This window comes from Oncorhynchus mykiss, chromosome 12, assembly GCF_057628025.1.
Source record: "Oncorhynchus mykiss isolate SJ-2025 chromosome 12, ASM5762802v1, whole genome shotgun sequence".
NCBI lineage: Eukaryota > Metazoa > Chordata > Actinopteri > Salmoniformes > Salmonidae > Oncorhynchus > Oncorhynchus mykiss.
Window position 1 is genome coordinate 47,464,144 of NC_143033.1, and position 13,387 is coordinate 47,477,530.

The 13,387-nt window shown below is 40.4% G+C and overlaps 1 protein-coding gene across 2 annotated transcripts in view; it reads right to left on the minus strand.

Moving 5' to 3' along the window:
- The window catches only part of LOC110537698 (double C2-like domain-containing protein beta), a 308,740-nt gene extending 300,845 nt beyond the window's left edge, over positions 1-7,895 (minus strand). For both annotated transcript variants that reach the window (XM_021623935.3, XM_090192594.1), the window contains exon 1: positions 7,621-7,895. The gene's annotated coding sequence lies outside the window, so the exon portion shown is untranslated. The remainder of the gene's footprint in view (positions 1-7,620) is intronic.
- Positions 7,896-13,387: the final 5,492 nt, after the last annotated feature.

The following is a 13,387-nucleotide window of genomic DNA, read 5'->3' on the forward strand; positions in this document are numbered from 1 at the left end:
GCTTATACTACTGGACACTGTTTAAACACCACATATTTATTTATACACTGGATTTTTGACATAGCTGATATACTGCATCTACTGCTGTAAATAAATATCATTCTTAGTATATCTTGAGTAAATTCTTCCAGTGTAAGCTTACATAAGTATAGATTGCATTTTGATTACTGTTATCGTGTCATTTGGGTTGTTAATTGGATTAGTCCCAACATTTTATTTTTATTATTTGTGTAGGCCCACCTGTTTGACATTTTATTGCATTGTTAGGAGCTAGTAACAGAAGCATTTAGCTGCACCCGCTATAACATCTGCTAAACTGTGTGTGCGACCAATAAACTTCGATTCGATTAAACTATAAAATAAACTATAGAAACATTTTTATAATGCCTACACACAGTACCCGTCAAAAGTGAACGGGTAAAATAACACATATGGAATCCTGTATTAAACAAAAAAAAAAGTGTTATATTTGAGATTCTTCAAAGTAGCCACTCTTTGCCTTGATGACATCTTTTTCACACAGTTGGCATTCTCTCAACCAGCATAAGAAAAGAGAAATGACAGTCCATCATTACTTTAAGACATGAAGATCAGTCAATACGGAAAATGTCAAGAACTTTTAAAGTTTCTTCAAGTGCAGTCGCAAAAACCATCAAGCGCTAAGATGAAACTGGCTCTCATGAGGACTGCCACAGGAAAGGAAGGACCCAAAGTTACCTCTGCTGCAGAGGATAAGTTCATTAGAGTTACCAGAAATTGCAGCCAAAATAAATGCTTCACAAAGATCAAGTAACGGACACATCTCAACATCAATTGTTCAGAGGAGACTGTGTGAATCAGGCCTTCATGGTCAAATTGCTGCAAAGAAACCACTACTGCCACTACTTTTGGGGCGGCAGGTAGCCTAGTGGTTAGAGCGTTGAGCCAGTAACCAAAAGGCTGCTAGATCGAATCGCTCAGCTGACAGGGTAAAAATCTGTCGTTCTGCCCCTGAACAAGGCAGTTAACCCACTGTTCCTAGGCCATCATTGTAAATAAGAATTTGTTCTTAACTGACTTGCCTTGATAACCCTTTCATGTGTGAGTTCCAAATGTCTCTAACGGTCGCTATGCACGTGATGTTAGAACATTCACTCCATTCCAGAATGTGATTGTTAAGCAACAGTATATTTATTTTCTAACAAGTTTTTATTTTCTAAGAACAGTTTGAATTGAGGTGTGTTCTGCCTGCCGCCTCATTCATTCACATAAAAATTATTATTTTTACTTTTGCGGACAATACATTTTTGGGACATTTCTGACCCGGACAAAATTCCCCAAGCACTTCCCCATTGTTTGCATGCATTCCGATTCTTGCATAGATTGTAATGGGCACATGTGTGTGTAAAATACTTTGAAGGTTGTACTGATTATGATTCCAGATGTGTGTAGCCATGTTTGTTGACATACAATGCATTCTGGGTTTCACGTAAACGTCTGTTGGACCAAAGACATAACAAAATGAGGTGAGTAAGGGTTCATTCATTTTTTTAGGTCTTCCGGAATTGAATGGTCGAATGTGAACGATGGTGGACGACACCTCCCCTTGAACATGCATACTATTAACAGACCAAACTCATCTTGTCTTCTCTTACTATCTTTGGTTTCTGTGAGGGGGAAAAAAGGCATGCAGAAACTACTCATCGTCGGATACTTTCATATTTCTAGAGAATGTTTTACTCAATTATTTCGATCAATGATGAGCTCACCCGTGATATGATTAATTATAAATAGTAATTTCTATTAGCTAATTCATATTGTAGTTTGTTAGCATGGAAGAGGTGGTGTGATGGTGATTTGCTGGTGACACTTTCAGTGATTTATTTACAATTCAAGGCACACATAGCCAGCATGGCTACCACAGCATTCTGCAGCGATACATCGTCCCATCTGCCTTGCACTTTTTTTTTTATTTAACTAGGCAACTGGTTTGCACTTAGTGGGACTATCATTTATTTTTAAACAGGACAATGAACTAACACACTGCCAGGCTGTGTAAGGGCTATTTGACCAAGAATAAGAGTGATGGAATGCTGCATCAGATGACCTGGCCTCTACAATCACCGACCTCAACCCAATTGAGATGGTTTGGGATGAGTTGGCCTGCAGATTGAAGGAAAAAGCAGCCAACAAGTGATTGGCATGTGGGAACTCCTTCAAGACCATTGCAAAAGCATTACAGGTGAAGCTGGATGAGAGAATGCAAAGTGTGTGCAAAGCTGTCATCAAGGCAAAGGGTGGCTGCTTTGAATAATCTCAAATATATATTTAATTGTTTTGGAGAAAGAAAAACACTAATGAGTCGGTGTGTCCAAACTTTTGACTTGTATGTATGTATGTATGTATGTATGTATATATGTATATATATTAGATAGTGGGGAGAACAAGTATTTGATACACTGCCGATTGTGAAGGTTTTCCCACCTACAAAGCATGTAGAGGCCTGTAATTTTTATCATAGGTTCACTTCAACTGTGAGAGACGGAATCTAAAACAAAAATCCAGAAAATCACATTGTATGATTTTTAGGTAATTAATTTGCATTTTATTGCATGACATAAGTATTTGATACATCAGAAAAGCAAAACTTAATATTTGGTACAGAAACCTTTGTTTGCAATTACAGAGATCATACATTTCCTGTAGTTCTTGACCAGGTTTGCACACACTGCAGCAGGGATTTTGGCCCACTCCTCCATACAGACCTTCTCCAGATCCTTCAGGTTTCGGGGCTGTCGCTGGGCAATACGGACTTTCAGCTCCCTCCAAAGATGGTCTATTGGTTTCAGGTCTGGAGACTGGCTAGGCCACTCCAGGATCTTGAGATGCTTCTTACGGAGCCACTCCTTAGGTTGCCCTGGCTGTGTGCTTCGGGTTGTTGTCATGCTGGAAGACCCAGCCACGACCCATCTTCAATGCTCTTACTCAGGGAAGGAGGTTGTTGGCCAAGATCTCGCGATACATGGCCCCATCCATCCTCCCCTCAATACGTGCAGTCGTCCTGTCCCCTTTGCAGAAAAGCATCCCCAAAGAATGATGTTTCCACCTCCATGCTTCGCGGTTGGGATGGTGTTCTTGGGATTGTACTCATCCTTCTTCTTCCTCCAAACACGGCGAGTGGAGTTTAGACCAAAAGGCTATTTTTGTCTCATCAGACCACATTACCTTCTTCCATTCCTCCTCTGGATCATCCAGATGGTCATTGGCATCTGGACGGGTCTGTACATGCGCTGGCTTGAGCAGGGGGACCTTGCGTGCGCTGCAGGATTTTAATCCATGACGGCATAGTGTGTTACTAATGGTTTTCTTAGAGACGGTGGTCCCAGCTCTCTTCAGGTCATTGACCAGGTCCTGCCGTGTAGTTCTGGGCTGATCCCTCACCTTCCTCATGATCATTGATGCCCCACGAGGTGAGATCTTGCATGGAGCCCCAGACCGAGGGTGATTGACCGTCATCTTGAACTTTTTCAATTTTCTAATAATTGCGCCAACTGTTGTTGCCTTCTCACAAAGCTGCTTGCCTATTGTCCTGTAGCCCATCCCAGCCTTGTGCAGGTCTACAATGTAGCCCTGATGTCCTTACACAGCTCTCTGGTCTTGGCCATTGTGGAAAGGTTGGAGTCTGTTTGATTGAGTGTGTGGACAGGTGTCTTTTATACAGGTAACAAGTTTAAACAGGTGCAGTTAATACAGGTAATGAGTGGAGAACAGGAGGGATTCTTAAAGAAAAACGAACAGGTCTGTGAGAGCCGGAATTCTTACTGGTTGGTAGGTGATCAAATACTTATGTCATGCAATAAAATGCAAATTAATTACTTCAAAATCATACAATGTGATTTTATGGATTTTTGTTTTAGATTCCATCTCTCACAGTTGAAGTGTACCTATGATAAAAAATTACAGGCCTCTACATGCTTTGTAAGTTGGAAAACCTGCAAAATCAGCAGTGTATCAAATACTTGTTCTCCCCACTGTATATACACAGTGCATTCAGAAAGTATTTAGATCCCTTCACGTTTTCCACATTGTTATGTTACAGCCTTGTTCTTAAATGGACAAAATGGTTGTTTTCCCCATTTATAAATCTACACACATTACTCCATATTGACAAAGCAAAAACAGTTTTATTTTTAAAGAGAAAACTGAAATTTACAAAAGTATTCAGAACCTTTACTTAGTACTTTGTTGAAGCACCTTTGGTAGCGATTACAGCCTTGAGTCTTCTTGGATATGTATGGCACACCTGTATTTCAGGAGTTTCTCCCATTATTCTCTGCAGATCCTCTCAAGCGCTGTCATGTTGAATGGGGAGCTCTGGCTGGGCCACTCAAGGACATTCAGATACTTCTACCGAAGCCACTCCTCAAATCAAATTTTATTTGTCACATTCACATGGTTAGCAGATGTTATTGCGAGTGTAGCGAAATGCTTGTGCTTCTAGTTCCGACCATGCAGTAATATCTAACAAGTAATCTAACCTAACAATTTCACAACAACTACCTTATACACACAAGTGTAAAGGAATTAATAAGAATATGTACATAAAAATATTTTAAAAATCTGTTGTTCTGCCCCTGAGCAAAGCAGTTAACTGGGTTATGGCTCTATGCACCCTCAAAACTGGCTCGTTTTGGCTGTACGTTCAATTCAGGCCAATTTTTCAAAAAAAAAAATCAGGCCTTGCTCATTTGAGAGGATGGCCTATTACAGTAAAACGTTTTTTTTTCAAAATTCCAATTGGAAATAAATAATTGAGAATAGGATTTTTGGTGAGAACTGGTGAGAACTGGTGAGAAACAAGGCGAGACGTTGTCATTGTAACCGACGGGTATAAATTTGATATCTGCGCGTTCGGAATCCAATTAGTCTCGAGAAAATATAAAAACTTTTCGCCTACGACCAAAAATGAATTATAACATTTTAGGGGTTCTCGCCTCGAGAGGCAATACCTTGGTAAAAGGGGACCCCAAAATGTTCCATACAAAACTTATGGGCTCATATGAAAGAGGTGGTAAAATAAATGACATCTAGGGTCAAAGGTCAAAATTTCAGGTAGTCAAGGTCAGGGTGTTGAACCTCTCTGATTCAGAGGGGTCGGGTTAAATGCGGAAGAGACATTTCAGATGTACAACTGACTACGTATCCCCCTTTCCCCCTATTGTGCGCCGCCCTATGGGACTCCCAATCACGACCAGTTGTGATACAGCCTGGATGATGTTCTCGGGGACCTTCAACGCTGAAGAAAGGTTTTGGTACCCTTCTCCAGATTTGCCACAAACCAATCCTGTCTCTGGGCTCTATGGACAATTCCTTCGACCTCATGGCTTGGTTTTTGCTCTGACTTGTCCTGTCAACTGTGGGACCTTATATAAACAGGTGAGTGCCGTTCCAAATCCTGTCCAATCAATTGAATTTACCACAGGTGTACACCAATAAAATTATAGAAACATCTCAAGGGTGAGCAATGGAAACAGGATGCACCTGAGCTCAATTTCGAGTCTCATTGCAAGGGGTCTGAATACTTATGTAATTTAAAAAATATTTTTATTAAATGTGCAACATTTTCAAAAACCTGTTTCTCTTTATGGGGTATTGTGTATAGATTGATGAGGGCATTTTTTTTTGTTAATCCGTTTTAGAATAAGACAACTAACAACTCTGAAAAAAATTGCTGACTGGAAAAATACGTTTTGAACTGTCATCCAAGTCGGGCCTCTATCTCGAGCTTCGTCCTGAAGATCACTAATGTCATGATTCGACCTTGTTACTTCCGAGTTTTCAGTTGTCTTGAAAGCATCATAAATCCAGAGAATGCCTGACTTTGATGACAAAATCTTCCCACTCCCACAAGAAGGACCGCAGCGTCACCTTCCTGTTCAAGTGAGCACAACAAGGGGAGTCCAATGACGGCCTAGGAACAGTGGGTTAACTGCCTTGTCCAGGGGCAGAATGACAGATTTTTACATTGTCAGATCGGGGATTCGATCAGTTACTGGCCCAACGCTCTAACCACTAGGCTACCTGCCGCATACAAATGCTGCTGCTGCATTAATTATGTAATATGCCAGGGAGATATGTATGCTGTCGCTAAGTAAGTAATACTAAGTGTGTGTTATGTAGTAACTTGTTAGTAGCCCATGTGCCTCACCCAAATAATTTGTTCCCTTTCCCCCTCATAACTTAGCCTACTGTTCTGACTTGTAGCCTATAGCCTGTTTTAGAGAAATATCATCATCGAATATTGCAAGCGCTTTCATGGTGTGCTTATATGCCCCCTTTATTTATCCTATGGTTGTGACTTGGTTTACAGGGAGAATACTGTAAGAACGGCCCATGTTCTGAATTCTGTCGCTATTCATTTCAAAAGTGCTGAACAAATAGTTGTATTGACTACTTCTGTCTTAGCTCGCTCATTAATGTCTTAATCAAAATGTTCCGCTCATCGTTTCCTTTTTATTGTTTGTACATCTCAATTGTCAGTAGAAACCACATTTGTTTAAGCAAGTCAGCCATGTCAGCTGTTTTTAAAAGGGCAGTAAATGAGGCTGAATTAACTGTTTTCCTGTCAGACAAGGCTTCGCTGAATGCCAAGTGTAGCAGTTGTAAGGATTCACTCCATGTGCTGAAAAGAAAGCTGTGCTAGTTTGACAGCTTTATGTAAGCACTAACAGTTTGTGGGCACCGTTTGTCACTATTATTGTGCAAATAATGTATTGTTTAGTGTTGTGTTTTCCCCACCAAGATGTACATGCTAAAATTGCCACTGGGTGTAATCATTGCGTCTGGCAACAGAAATCGTTAACGGTTTAAGAACCAAACAGAACGAACCGGCAGGGACCTACCTACCTGAATTAGTCCATTAGGAACTCTCATTTATGTTGCAAAATGTTTTCCGTTTGGAGTATAGGTTTCTGTTGCAAAACACTTTGCAGGAAACAAAACGTTTTGCAACAGAATAGGCATAATAAATAGACCCCAAGCGTTGCATAGATTCAACAGGGGTGTATTCATTCTGGCGAATCTGTTGCAAAAAGTGTTTTCAACGGTAGCAAACAGAACGGATAGGGACCTACCTGCATTTGTCCAATATAAACTCTCGTTTTGTTCAGTTTGCTTACGTTTGGTTCTTAAACGTTGAACGGTTTCCGTAATGAATACATCCCAGGTATGCTTCTAACAGATGGCTAATCTACCTGCATTAATTGCTTGTTTCACCATGGAGTGGAGTTCAGTCCGCTAAAACAACCTAAGCGTTACGCGTTTCTAGACAAACAGACATGTTACCTATACAGTCAGATACACAGGATTCAGTGGCTCTTGTGGTTTACTACTAATATGATGCATTTTCTACGCTCTAAACTAGCCTTTCCAGTTGAAAAATGTATTGTATTGACATTTACATTGCACTCAAATGTTCAGGCAGCTATTATACTGATGTATGAAAATGACATATGTTGGCTTTTCTAGGCCCGTGTGAATGTTTGTATGCATTTAGGTATTGTGCACAATGTGCCATGAATTGTAGCTCACAAAAAACATTGCTTTAGCTTCCTATACTATGAAGAGGTTAATTTATTTTACCTGCGTGTCCGGAGGTTATTAGCGGGTCCTTGCAGGTTCTCTCTGCTCCAGCTGCTCCTGGAACTTCACGGGAACTCTGGTACCATAAAAACACATCAAATTCAGGGAAGCTTTGGCATCTGCGGTGGACTTTTCTACTGTTTCCTCTAGCAAATGTATTCGAAGGGATATGGGAATGGGATTTTTTTTGTGTGTCACAGGGAGCAAACGACAACCATGCAGTGCTCTTGTGCTTCCTTGTTCAGTTACCTTACCTGTGTGAAGCTAGCCACAATAAGGATTAGCCACACCAGTGGAATTTGCTGTTCGCCTTCAAATTAAAAGTCACCCATTGAAAGTGATTCAAACGGATACAAATAGTGGAATCATGCCATATTTTGACTAAATAATGTTATCCAAGGTCGGAATGTTATCATAAAAATACAATAATTAGTTAATTTGAACCAAAAAAAGATTTTGAAATTGCACTGTAGATGTATTAGACTTCAGAATTGCATTGAGGCATACTTATGTGCACTGTGTAGCCTAATGGACATTGCACTCATTAAATGGGGTATCAGCCTACTCAGTGACATGCACAGAGCAAACTGTGTAGAGTTTACACAAATATTAGCATATTAGCTCTTATTGCAGGACTTTGATTGTGGGAAATCCTCTTCTTGAATTGATTATAAAGCCATTGCGGTCATCATAATTGTGTATAATGCTAATATTGTATTTAGTGCCTCACAGTATTAAGAAATAAACATGTAAATTAAACATTAAACAATGTGTCCACAAATATAATAATACATATCTAGTCTGAATACATAAGTGTGTTCACTAATAGTATAAATACATTGTTTAGTGTTTAATGTACATGTTTATTTCTTAATAATCACTCTGGGACCTGTGGTGCAACCTCTGAAATCACCATACAATGTTACAAATGAAGAATCATATCCTATAAGTATGTTCTACTATCTCAACATTTAAAAATGTTCACTTACATATCTCAAAATGTCAACTTATGCATAATTATTTTTGATAGTATCTCAAAATTTGTATAGTATTGACATTAAAAAAATATTTGGGTGACGGGAATTGGCTCCCATAGAAATCACCAAACAATGTTACAAATTAAGAAATATATCTTATAAATAGACATCTTTATTTGAGATGGAATACACTGATAAGGAGTTGAGAATGCGAGAAAAATTATTTGCGAGACCAGCAAGTAGCGGCGGCAGGCTGGATCAGCTGGATCAGGACTCAGGGGGGTAAATGACAAACAAGTAGTTTGTTGTCTGTAGCTGGCCAGAAATATAATATATCTTTTCACCAAGGCAGTGTTGTTCAGTACAGTACAATTTGGTAATTGATTCGGTCATAACAGGGCTTGCTAGAACCACTACAAGCCAAGCTATTTTAGCTAGCTAGCTTAATTGTTTACCATACCTTAAATGCACTGTAGTCTAATGTTATAGCTAGCTAGCTAACTAGCATCAGTGCCTCTCATTACGAGCAAAAATTTATACATGTTTTGATGATGATTTCAGAGAGTAAAGTAATGACTTTGGCTTTATGACTGTCATGAGAATTATGTTCTCAGTGTTAATAACCCAATTCAATTATACTACTCAGTCTGCAACCCAGAATTTGTAAGAAACTGGTCGAATGAAACAGACGGAGTCCAGGCTAAATAGTCCAAAAATGTATTCATGAGTGCGCGAGTTTGTTGTACAAAACCATTAATTTTATACTAGCTCCTTACGCACATACTACTGCACACAAACAGTAGGTATCCTACGCACATACTGTATAAATACCCAGCCGACATAGATTAGGGACCATGAGAAGCACTCCCTGTCCTTTCCCAAATCTCTCAGTGGCCCCTAGCCAAGGTAGAGACATATTGTACAGATATTGTTCTACCCTAATTCTGACTAAAACTACACACATCATTTATTATAATTTTACCGACTAAGACTACACACATCATTAATAATAATTTGATGATTATAATGAATTTCATTGATGATTCTAAACAACTACGTACAATTATATACAGTGGGGCAAAAAAGTATTTAGTCAGCCACCAATTGTGCAAGTTCTCCCACTTAAAAAGATGAGAGGCCTGTAATTTTCATCATAGGTACACTTCAACTTTGACAGACAAAATGAGAGAAAAAAATGATTTTTAATGAATTTATTTGCAAATTATGGTGGAAAATAAGAATTTGGTCACCTACAAACAAGCAAGATTTCTGGCTCTCACAGATCTATAACTTCTTCTTTAAGATATGTGTGTACCCTTTTAAGATATCGTCTCTGGGAAAAATGAACCCAAGAATCAACAACCAGAAACTATCACAAACTTTTATCCGACATCAGTCAATCCATAAGAATAAAAACACATTTCGATGGGCACAACTCTATCGCAATTATCTCTCCGCTATTATTTAGAGTTCATTAGATTTGGGCAAGTACTGACTGATGGACTCCCCATCCCCCTGCCTACATTCAGAAACCTTGCAGAAGTCTGTGTGTCGGTGATAATAATCCCTCAAGTTATTATACAATTCTGTAATTTTAACAACGTAATCACCATCTGCTGCCCAGCCAATGCCCTCGCACAGCTGCCCAGTCCTTCCCCACCAACTGGCATACCGCTCTCTCCACTTCTCCTGTGTTTAACTTGAAGCTGGCTGTCAAACCTTCTAGATCCTTTCTAAATCCTTCCGTGCCTGTTTTAGGGTGTACCATTCCTTCCACCGCTCTTTCTACATCCCTATGTGTCCATGCCCTATACACTTCTAAAATGAGTTCCTGTCCTGCGTCCCCAGCCCATGGGTTGGGCAAGGCAAATAGAGGATACTGACTAGCCTCCCTTTCATCTTCGTCATCCAGCCACTCTGCTACTCCTTTCCTCCCTGGGCTCTGGTTATGCGACCTCAACCTTCTGAGTGGTAAAGCCCTGTCTCTACCACTTTCCCCTGGATGCTGTCGCTTGTTCATCCTACGTACTAGTTCAGTTAAATCTGTCATGACTTTCCATAGGGCAGCTAGCCCTATCCTTTCCTCCTCCTGCTCTACCCCTCCCTCGGCTCCAGGAGGTTCCCCATATGGGGGTGGTGGGGGTGGGACGGGAAGCCCTGGCTGCCGTCTTCTCACCACCACTGTTTCATCATCAGGATTCTCTCTCCACGCCTGGTCTATCAGGGTGGGATACAATTTAGGCTTATGAGAGACCTCCAGAGGAGCCGTGGGAGTTATTGTTCCTAGTTGCTGGCCACTTACATCTTTTACTTCCTTTTTCTTTTCTCCCTCTGCTCTCTTCCTCGCCTCGGCTAACCATACCCTCGCTGTGTCCAGCCCCTCGGCCTGTTGTTTATCTGCCTTGTCTCCACATGCCTTACGTATCTGTCTTATCATTAGTTCCAACTTTTCTATGTCTAAACGTCCATCAAATTCATACTCCTTCCTCCACTTTTAACAGAAGTCGACCTTTCTTTCATCTTTTAAATGCATATACGGCTCATCTCCGGTTAATTCCCGGAACCTCCTTTGAGGATTTACCGCCCATTGTTAGTAAACCTTGTAGTTACTATGCTTATTCTCAAACTCTATGTGTATGTATTTCTATGATCTATGTATGTGCTTTTTACCGTTATCCAATTACTATAGATGCTCTCCTGCCTGACTATGTGTGTGGTCTCTTTAATCTCTTACTCAGTTGCTATCGACCTTTTCTAATGTGTATTTCTCCTTTCCATTAGTTAACATTGGTACTGTAGTGGCCACCGATAGTTTGGTAGTATCCCCTGATACCTTGCGTCATTTACGGACACTCATTCTTGATCAGATTACAATTAGATCTCAATATTCTCTAGTTTATATTGGTAATGCAGATACCTGGCGTCATTACGGACCCCCTTCTACTGCTGCCTAGGTGGCTCTACACCCAATTCCTATCTTCCATTTGTATAGAATACTTTGTTCCATTTAAAACTTTTCTAAACAAAAAATTCTAAAGACAGGTCACCGGATTAGAATGCCCTATGGGAATTTTAAAATCAACACCTAAACAACACAAAAACAATTCAAAATATATTTCTGAATGTAGCCCGAGCGTCAATTCCCCAGAATTCGTGAAAAAAGATTTACTGACCTTGTCTCGTAGACTGGGAAAAGCAATTTGGGTTAGATTCCGTCACCGTCTCTGCCGACCTTCGATATATACAGTGGGGCAAAAAAGTATTTAGTCAGCCACCAATTGTGCAAGTTCTCCCACTTAAAAAGATGAGAGAGGCCTGTAATTTTCGTCATATGTACAGTTCAACTATGACAGACAAAATGAGAAAAAAAATCCAGAAAATCACATTGTAGGATTTTTAATGAATTTATTTGAAAATTATGGTGGAAAATAAGTATTTGGTCAATAACAAACGTTTTTCTCAATACTTTGTTATATACCCTTTGTTGGCAATGACAGAGGTCAAACGTTTTCTGTAAGTCTTCACAAGGTTTTCACACACTGTTGCTGGAATTTTGGCCCATTTCTCCATGCAGATCTCCTCTAGAGCAGTGATGTTTTGGGGCTGTTGCTGGGCAACACAGACTTTCAACTCCCTCCAAAGATTTTCAATGCCCTTGAGATCTGGAGACTGGCTAGGCCACTCCTGGACCTTGAAATGCTTCTTACGAAGCCACTCCTTCGTTGCCGTGCAGTGTGTTTGGGATAATTGTCATGCTGAAAGACCCAGCCATGTTTCATCATCAATGCCCTTGCTGATGGAAGGAGGTTTTCACTCAAAATCTCACGATACAAACTTTGGCCCCATTCATTCTTTCCTTTACACGGATCAGTCGTCCTGGTCCATTTGCAGAAAAACAGCCCCAAAGCATGATGTTTCCACCCCCATGCTTCACAGTAGGTATGGTGTTCTTTGGATGCAACTCAGCATTCTTTGTCCTCCAAACACGACGAGTTGAGTTTTTACCAAAAAGTTATATTTTGGTTTCATCTGACCATATGACATTCTCCCAATCTTCTTCTGGATCATCCAAATGCTCTCTAGCAAACTTCAGACGGGCCTGGACATGTACTGGCTTAAGCAGGGGGACACGTCTGGCACTGCAGGATTTGAGTCCCTGGCGGCGTAGTGTGTTACTGATGGTAGGCTTTGTTACTTTGGTCCCAGCTCTCTGCAGGTCATTCACTAGGTCGCCCCGTGTGGTTCTGGGATTTTTGCTCACTGTTCTTGTGATCATTTTGACCCCACGGGGTGAGATCTTGCGTGGAGCCCCAGATCGAGGGAGATTATCAGTGGTCTTGTATGTCTTCCATTTTCTAATAATTGCTCCCACAGTTGATTTCTTCAAACCAAGCTGCTTAGCGATTGCAGATTCAGTCTTCCCAGCCTGGTGCAGGTCTACAATTTGTTTCTGGTGTCCTTTGACAGCTCTTTGGTCTTGGCCATAGTGGAGTTTGGAGTGTGACTGTTTGAGGTTGTGGACAGGTGTCATTTATACTGATAACTTCAAACAGGTGCCATTAATACAGGTAACGAGTGGAGGACAGAGGAGCATCTTAAGAAGGTCAGGTCTGTGAGTGCCAGAAATCTTGCTCGTTTGTATATGACCAAATTCTTATTTTCCACCATAATTTGCAAATAAATAAATTAAAAATCCTACAGTGTGATTTTCTGGATTTGTTTTCTCTCATTTTGTCTGTCATAGTTGAAGTGTACCTATGATGAAAATTACAGGCCTCTCTCATCTTTTT